Genomic DNA, 9,031 nt, shown 5'->3' on the forward strand with positions numbered 1-9,031 from the left:
GCTGTCACCATGAACCGAGCTAGTGATAAGCAACGGTAGCTTCTTCTTCTCCTAGCAAATGCAACTCCATCCCCCCATACGATTTCATCCTACGAAATCCAGACAAACCCACAACTGATATACTGGCACTTGTGTCAAGCAAAAATTTTACTTCTGGACCATTTACTTCTAAATTCATAAATAATTTGTTGCCACGTGTTTGCATTGATTCACCAAGAGAAACAATATTTTCTTCTATAACGCTATTAACGTAATCTTGATTAACAGAACTATTATTATAGTTAGACTATGAACCACGATTGTAGTACCCGTGGCATGATGGTTAGTGCGTTGGACTGTCATGCAAGGGGTCTTGGGTTCAATCCCTGCCTGTGCCACCTTAATTTAAAAAAAATAATTTTCGCGGGTACTGCCTCTTGCGAGGAATTGACAAATCCTTCAAGAGTAATTCTTGTCATGAAAAAGTGCTTTCTCAAACTAGCCGTTCGGATTCGGCATAAAAATTGTAGGTCCCCTCCATTCCTGACAACATTACTCGCACACAGGAATGGTTGAGAGTTGTAAGTCACTAGGCCCTGGTTCACAACGGACTGTTGCGCCACCCCATTTGATTTGATGAACCACTATTGCTATTACTACTGTTATATAGATAACACACTGGGGCAATATGCCCTTTTTTATTGCATTTTCTGCAAGAAGCATTCAAAAATTTATAATTCGCTTTACTGTGGCGATAAAAACAACCTGAACATGGTAGGTAGGTTACCTACCATGGCGATCTCAAGGCAACCTAGCCTGAGATCCAATAAGCGCTGTAGTGCGCCGCCGTTTTGATACCAAAAACTCATTTGACCTGGGGTTGAAAGGGACAGATTTATAGAGAAGCTTCATAGCGATTATGTTAGAGCCATTTTGTCGCATTGAGAAAAAAATTAGGTCTCTAATCTTTGTCTCAGATAGCTCATCAAGTTCGTGAAAGAATGCTTTTCCAAAGTATTTCATTCTAGTGTTTGCCAAAGCAGGACATTTGCAGAGGAAATGGATTATCGTTTAATTTTCTCTTTGGTCACTACAACTACGGCAAAAGGTGTTGTAGGAGATACACAACTTCTCCGCATGAACTCCTAAAGGCCAATGTCCGGTACAAACATCAACAATTCTGGCTATGTCTTGCCTTGGCCTTCATAGAAGATCGTTTGTACGGGTTTTGTTATAGGTGGGCCATATCTTCCTAGATATAATGCAGTTGGATAAATTGCTCCACCTTCAGTTTGATTCAGTTTGGTAGATAGAAAAGATTTTACCCTTCATAGCACCAAGAGGAATGTTAACCACTTCCGTAAGTGGGTTATGATGGGCCGATCCTTGCCTGCTAGCTCGTCAGCCCGTTCATTTTCCACGATACCACTATGGCCCGGAACCCAGATCAGGGTGACACCCAAGTTAATATTCAGGCTCGCAAGCTCATCGCGACATTGCTGGACCAATTTAGATGAGGATATGGCCGAGTTAATGGTTTTGACAGCTGCCTGACTGTCTGTAAAGATAGCCGCATTTCGGTTTTGGTTTGGGTTTTGTTTAAGTATCTTACATGCCTCCCTTATTGCCAGAAGTTCAGCCTGAAAAACGCTAGCAAAGTCAGGAAACCTAAAGGATTTAGCTACATTTAGGGTCGCAGAAAAGATCACAGAACCAACTCCGCCCTTCATCTTTGAGCCGTCATTAAAGATGGTTGTGTCGAAACCTATCGACATGATGTCATCCTCCCAATCTTCTCTGGATGGAAAATAACCTTAAAACCCCTACTAAGACTCAAAGTAGGAGTGCAGAAGTCATTGTCTACCGAGATAATATCTGAGGGAATAAATTTCGTTGTGTTGCTGTGACCATAAGGTTTTGACAACCAGCTGTTTGATTCCTTCAGCCTAATAGCGCTGCTGGAAACTATGTATTTAAAAGAAAGGTCGATTGATAGAAGATTCAAAATAGCTTTTAAGGCGTCCGTTAGGCAAGTGGCCCCTGTGGTGACCATGCAAGCTGTTCTCTGAACTTCTTTAGCTTATAAATATTATAGGCTTTGCTAAGAGCAGGCCACCACACAATCGAACCATATGTTTAGATTGGACGTACTACAGCTGTGTACGTCCATAAAACCATCTTCGACTGAAGTCCCCACTTTTTGCCGAAAGTTTTGCTGCAGTCGTAGAAGGCAACACAGGCCTTTCTAACCCATACTTAAATATTTAGTTTCCAGTTTAGTTTAGGGTCGAATATAACTCCCAAATATTTTGCACTGGAAGACAATGATAGGATTTGACCGTTGAGTTGAGGTAGCGTGAAGGGCGGTACTTTAGTTTTGGTGGTAAAGAGCAACAGTTCAGTTTTACTTTGGTTAACTCATAGTCCACAACGCGTGGCCCAGCTAGTAACTTTCTTCAAAGCTGACTCCGTGATTTCACTAATCACAGAGGTGTACTTTCCTGACACCAATAGCACCAAATCAGCCTCATAGGCTACCGAATTCACTCCACATCTCTCTAATTTAACGAGAATTGTATCCATGACCAGAAGCCATAGAAGAGGCGAAAGGACACCACCCTGTGGTGTTCTCCTACTCACGTGTTTTGTTGCGATTGTATTGCCTAGAGTGGCTCGAATCTTCCTACCACTGAGCATGGAAATAATCCATTCTCGATTCTTCTACACCGAAACCTGAACATGACTTCTGTGTACTCGAACTGCTATAGTGTTGCTTATTTTTGCTGAACCTGCGGTGTTTGCTTCGGCTTCTTCCCTTTACGAATTGACGGCTTCTGTGACCCAATGAGGTTACTATCTGATTAACTTCTACTGCTTGCTCAAAGCGATCACTTTTAAAAACTAGTATTGACTTTTGTGTGGCTTCAAATTCGTCTGCCATTGTTCTTACTTCCTCGAGAGTTGGCTTTGTCTTCTGGAGTGCTGCTTTACGCACTGCATCGTGTGGCGTGTGCAAGATAATGGAGTCCCTAATCATCTCATCAATGTACTCAGTAGTACAATCCTCTTTAGAACTTTGCTAACCCTCGTAGCTCTGCAATCCACTCTGCATAGGATTAGCCTTTCTGCATTCGGCTTCTAGATAAATTATAGCGCGAGGTGCACACATGAACCTTTTCAACTAGTTTACAAAATGGCTGCTGTGTAATATTGTTAGAACCATATAATTTACCTAAGAGTTCGTAAGTTTCATCTCCGAGCCAAGATAAAAATATGCCCGTTTTTTATCTTCGCGTGAAACATCGTAAGCTGAAAAGCGTTGCTGGAGCTGCTGCTGATATGTTTCCCAAGAGTTTTTTTTCTTGTCAAAAGCATAAAATGGGGGCACATTTTTACTTGTAATATTTTCTACATCTTCTGTTTTAACACGACCTAATCGATTTGTTAAGCTTTCGAAGAATTTATTTTGGTTAGATATAATGTCTTTTAATGCCTTTTGTGTTTCTTCAGCCATAATAAAATAAATTTAATTAAAGAAATCAAGAATTTACCATGTGGTACAGTTAGCACGTTTTTTTTATTGTGTTTTTAACAGAATAAGAATGTTTCACAATTAATTCATACTTGTCGTGCTCAGCTCTTCCAATTATGTCAATGTCAACAGCATATGCTAGTAATTGGACAGACCTTTGAAAGATAGAGCCTCTAGTGTTGACGTGTGAGATCTGTACTATTCTTTCACGTACGTTTTAAGAAAAATTGGCATGACAGCGCATCACCTTGTCTAAAACCTTTTTAAACATCAAAAGGTTCTGTTAAGTTGTTTCCAACCTTTATGGAGCAGCGTGAATTCTCCATGGTCATCTTGCACAAACGGAAGAGTTTGGCAGGGATGCCAAAACTAGGCATAGCTCTAAACAGATTTTCCCTGTAGATGCTGTGATATGCGGCCTTGAAATCGATGAAAAGATGGTGGTTGTCGATTTGGTGTTCTTGGGTTTTTTCCAGGATCTGCCGTAATGTGAATGTTTGATCGACTGTGGATCACACTGATAAGGACATATCAGGTTGTTGACAATGGTCTTTGGACGTTTACATATATTTATCAGAGAAGATTTTGTAAGCGATGTTAAGTAGACTGATTCTTCTATAGTTGATGCAGTTTAGAAGGTCTCTTTTTTCAGAATGGGGCAAACAATACAAAGGTTCCATTTATCGGCATGCTTTCTCCCGACCATATCTTACACATAAGTTGGTGCATGCTCCTAACCAACTAATCTCATGCTGCTTCGAAAAACTTCGCATTCAAGCCATATGCTCCAGCGGTTTTGTTGGATTTCAGCTTAGATATATGGCAATCTTTACTTCCTCCAAGATTTGCTGTCTGAAAGCGGAATTCGGTTCCTCATCGCCTTTATAAAGACTGCAGAAGTGGTCCTTCCATTCCTCAGCATTTACTGCGGTTCTACTAATATGTTTTTACTTTTGTTTTAGCAGCCTTCGGTTAGAGGTTTATCCAGGTGTGAATTTTGTTTCACCTGCTCGTAAAACTTTCGAACTTCATTTCTACTTTTGAACTTTTCAACATCTTCGACCGTATGCTTTTCATGCTCTCTCTTTTCCTTCTGAGACGTCGTCGGTGTTAATCTCTTCTCTTCTGATCATAGAGATCTCGAGCAGCTATTGAGCACCGGCGGCGGTGCCGCTTTGTTTTCTGCATTTTCTTGCCGTCATTATTAATTAAATTAGGGGTTTCTTGCTAGAGGCTGAAATTCCTCACGTCAGAGATGGCTTCTCTGATAGGATTTTGACAATGTTGCAACTGTTTCTCGATTTCTGTTAGCGGCAGAGAACTTCGAGTGAGGTTGTGCCTCGGTCATAGAAGGACTTTGCGATCTTCTGCAATTGTAGTCATTTGACGTTGTATCTTCTCCCAGCAACTCCCTGTTTTTCTTTTGAACAGGAATCACCCCAACGCAAAAGATCAGCTGTAGCAAAAGACAATACGAAATACAAAAATTGTCAAAATGACGTTTAACTGCATTTATTTGTACTGTCACCTAAAATGTCACTATCAGAGAGATTTAAAAATCGATTCGATTGCACTTTATGATAACTTTTAATTACTGTATGATCTCCAATTATTTAAATAAAGGTCTCATTCCACAAACAGATGTAATATCCCACACAAAAACTTAATTCTGGTTAATTTGTCAAAGTAAGCTCTCAAATAATGCCACCGAAATAACGGGTAATTACTACCGAAAACTATTAAGCCCCAAAAAGAAATCAAAATTCATGTAAATGACAACAATTTTCAAAATACGTACACTAAATTTAAAATCCTTATAATGCACTTCAAGTTCTAATAATCTAATATTTGACAAAGTCAATGCAGAAAATGATGGTTATTTTAGAGGTGGCGTCACACCCCGCACCGTTTTGTTGTTGACACTGAGTTTGATTTATGCACAATAATGTCAAAACCCCATCGCATCGTAAACGAGCTATTATTACCGTGCGTTTTGTTGTTAATGGGCAAACTATTCGAAATCCTCATCATCCCTTGATGACGCTGATTCTGATGGTCGAAAAAGCCACAAAAGCCGCCCCCAAAAATCAATGGACCCCAAAAATATGTACATAAAAGGTCAACTATTATAGCAATGGCAAAATCCATAAATGTACGCTCGTCACAAACTCCTATAAGTGTCATAATGCGGACAATGTGAACAATCAAATAACCAACCACCTCCAACTCCTAAATCCGCATCACCTAACAATGTGCTTGTCCAACGGCAACCCTCTATCCCTAAATTTCAAAATCAAGCTGGTGTAAAATACTGTTTGGAACTAAACAAGTCCCATTCCATCATAGAACAGAATTTACGGGCTTTTAAGGATCATAACAGAGCTACGGACCGGCGGCGGCGGCCGGCGCGGTGGAGTGTGCAAAAAAAAAATAACATACGGTCAAACACACCACACACAGTCCAGTTCCAGTTCTAGTCGCCGAGGACGTCGGCCTAGTTAGTCAGTCGATATTTGATTGTCACAGTGAGGTTAAACTCCCAGAATACACTGCTCTCTTCTGCTGGCTACGTCCAGTCCACAGTCCATTCCAACACCCCTGCCAAACAAAAGTGACAATCCACGTCGACATCACCCTTCCCGACCCAGAACCAGAGCCATGCCGAGCCGAGTCAAGCGCAAGCATGGTGTCAGTATTATGGCCATTAAGGCCAATTGCCTCCCCCATGGACCATTGGGACGATGCCAAGATAAAAGCATTTAAAAGCTAATTGCTAACGGTATGAACCGTAGCTGTGAAGTGGTCATATAAAGGTGCCTGTAAAAATGTGGGCACTTTTTTTTTGGCCAGAACAGCCCTCTCGTCTGTCCCTAGTCCTCATACACGTTGCCTGTTTCCACATCTGCTCTGCGACACATTGGTGCTGTGTAGGGCGGAACGTCCGTCGATGAAGCCAAGCGGGTGTACTCCGTACGGCGACGATGTTATACGGCAACTGCATGCTTGTTATTGTTGTGCGATGCGGTGCGGTGTGTTGGCTTTGAATGGGCCTGGAGCTCTTTAATCTGCTTTCCATTCCATGTGGGAATTTGCAGGTCGTTTTGTGTGGCAATTCAATTAACCAAACAGAATCGTTAAATGAACACACCCCACTGGGTCTGGCTGGGCTGGCTGAACGCTTGATGGCTGGATGCCTGTTTGGCTATTTGGCTATTTGGCCATTTGGCTGGTTGGCATAAAATGCCTTATACCAGAAATATATAGGAAAGTGGCCGAAAAAATCGGACATGAATATATAAACATAAATTGGCTTGTAAACGGAATTAGAAGAGTTTTTACTTCGGCTCTGGAACACCATAACTATGTATTTAGGTTGACAGTAGTGTCCAATTGGATTGAAGAGCTTTGTTTTTCCGTTTTTTTGAGTTAGGAAGTGGACATTTTTTATGAGTTTTTTATTTCAAATATTTATGATCAGTAAAAAGTTGTGCATTTTAAGTAGATGTTGTGATAGTCTGAGTATTCGAGTTGAAAATGTTGTTTTTTAAAATAAAATTTCTTGGGATTAGTTCTTCCTAAATAATGTGTTTTTATGGATTCTGATACTAAAGGATTACTTGTCAAAGATGGATTACCTTGCCTCATCTGTTTATTTTGAAATCTATTGCAGATAAGGCTACAGTGTCGGAATTAGTAGAGCCCTAGTATTTTCCTAGTTAATTAAGTCCTATAGGGTTCTATAGGTAAAGTAGGAATGAGGTTCGAAAGTTTTATGAACAGGTTAAACGAGATTCACTGGTACATAAACCTAGAACCGAAGGCTGCAAAACGAAAGTGGAAACATCATAGTGGAACCGCAGTCAATGCTGAGGATATGGAAGGACCACTTCTGCAGACTGTATAACGGCGACGAAGAACTGAATTCCGCTGTCAGGCAGGATGATCCATACAATATAGACGACGAAAGCCAACAATCCCGCCCTCTCGACTTAGATGCTTGCCCGATCCTGAAAAAAGGAGACCCTCTAAACTGCATCAACTATAGAGGAATAAGTCTACTTAACATCGCCTGTAAAATCTTCTCTGCCTTAATATGTAAACGTCTAAGGCCCATCGTCAACAACCTAATAGGTCCTTATCAGTGTGGTTTTAGACCAGGAAAGTCCACAGTTGATCAAATATTCACATTACAGCAGATCATGGAAAAAACCCAAGAACACCAAATCGACACCCACCATCTTATCATCGATTTCAAGGCCGCATATGACAGCAATCTACAGGGCTGTATAGAGCCATGTCTAGTTTGGCATCCCTGCCAAACTCGTCCGTTTGTGCAGGACGACCATGAAGAATTCACGCTGCTCCATAAAGGTTGGAAACAACTTAACAGAACCTTTCAAAAAATGTTTTAGACAAGGTGATGCGCTGTCATGTGGCGCTAGAGGCACTATCTTTCAAAAGTCTGTCCAAAGCAAAAGCTGATGACATTGATATAATCGGCAAAAAATAGATTTAACGGTTAATGAGAGCAAAACAATGTACATACTATCGTCTAGAAAGGACATAAAACACCGACGTTTTGGTCAAAACGTCGCCATTGACCGACGTAACTTTGAGGTAGTCAAGGACTTCGTCTACCTAAGCTCCGCTGTAAACGCAGAAAACAACACCAGCGCTGAGATCAAACGCAGAATAACTCTTGCTAACCGCTGTTTCTTTGGACTTATAAAGCAATTGAGTGGTAAAGTCCTCTCTCGATGGACCAAAGTGTCGCTATATAAGACCCTTATCATCCCCGTCCTGCTACACGGCGCAGAAGCCTGGACTATGACAAAAGCGGATGAAAGCACCTTGGGTCGCTTCGAGAGAAAAGTTCTTCGTGTGATCTACGGTCCCGTATGGCTAACTTAGAGTGCATGGAAACCAATGCTCCGGCCCGGAAAGTCTTCGAATCCACACCCCCAGGACAGCGCAGTAGTGAGTAGAGGAAGACCGCGGATCAGGTGGCACGCACAAGTGGAAGGTGATCTCACCCAACTTGGAGCTCGAAACTGTAGACATCTAGCTAGGGACCGAGCTAGATGGAGAAGTTTGTTGGGTGAGGCCCTAGTTCACACAGGACTGTAGCGCCACCTTAAGTAAGTAAGTAAGTAAGTAATGCAATAGTAAGAACATTCTCTATTATCAGTGCCTAGTAGTTTGAGAACCAAGATAGGATACTGTTTACTTCAAAGAAGTTTTTGATTGAAGGCCACTGTTCTACAAACTTTCATTGATGGGAATATTAACAAAATGCTTAAAGTAATTACACTCTTGTATTTTAGAACAAAAGCGGGGTGTAGAATGTCAGAATTGAAAGCAAGAGGAACGGGACTAAAACGGGATGGGTGCTTAGTGAAATAAATAAAATAAATTATTCAACAATCCGTTGAGAACTAGGTCCCAGTGACTTACAGAAAGCACTTTTCATGACAAGATTAACTTTTTTAGGATTTGTCAATTCTTTACATGGGGCAGAAC

The sequence above is a fragment of the Eupeodes corollae genome, chromosome 1 (genome assembly GCF_945859685.1).
Source record: "Eupeodes corollae chromosome 1, idEupCoro1.1, whole genome shotgun sequence".
Taxonomy (NCBI): domain Eukaryota; kingdom Metazoa; phylum Arthropoda; class Insecta; order Diptera; family Syrphidae; genus Eupeodes; species Eupeodes corollae.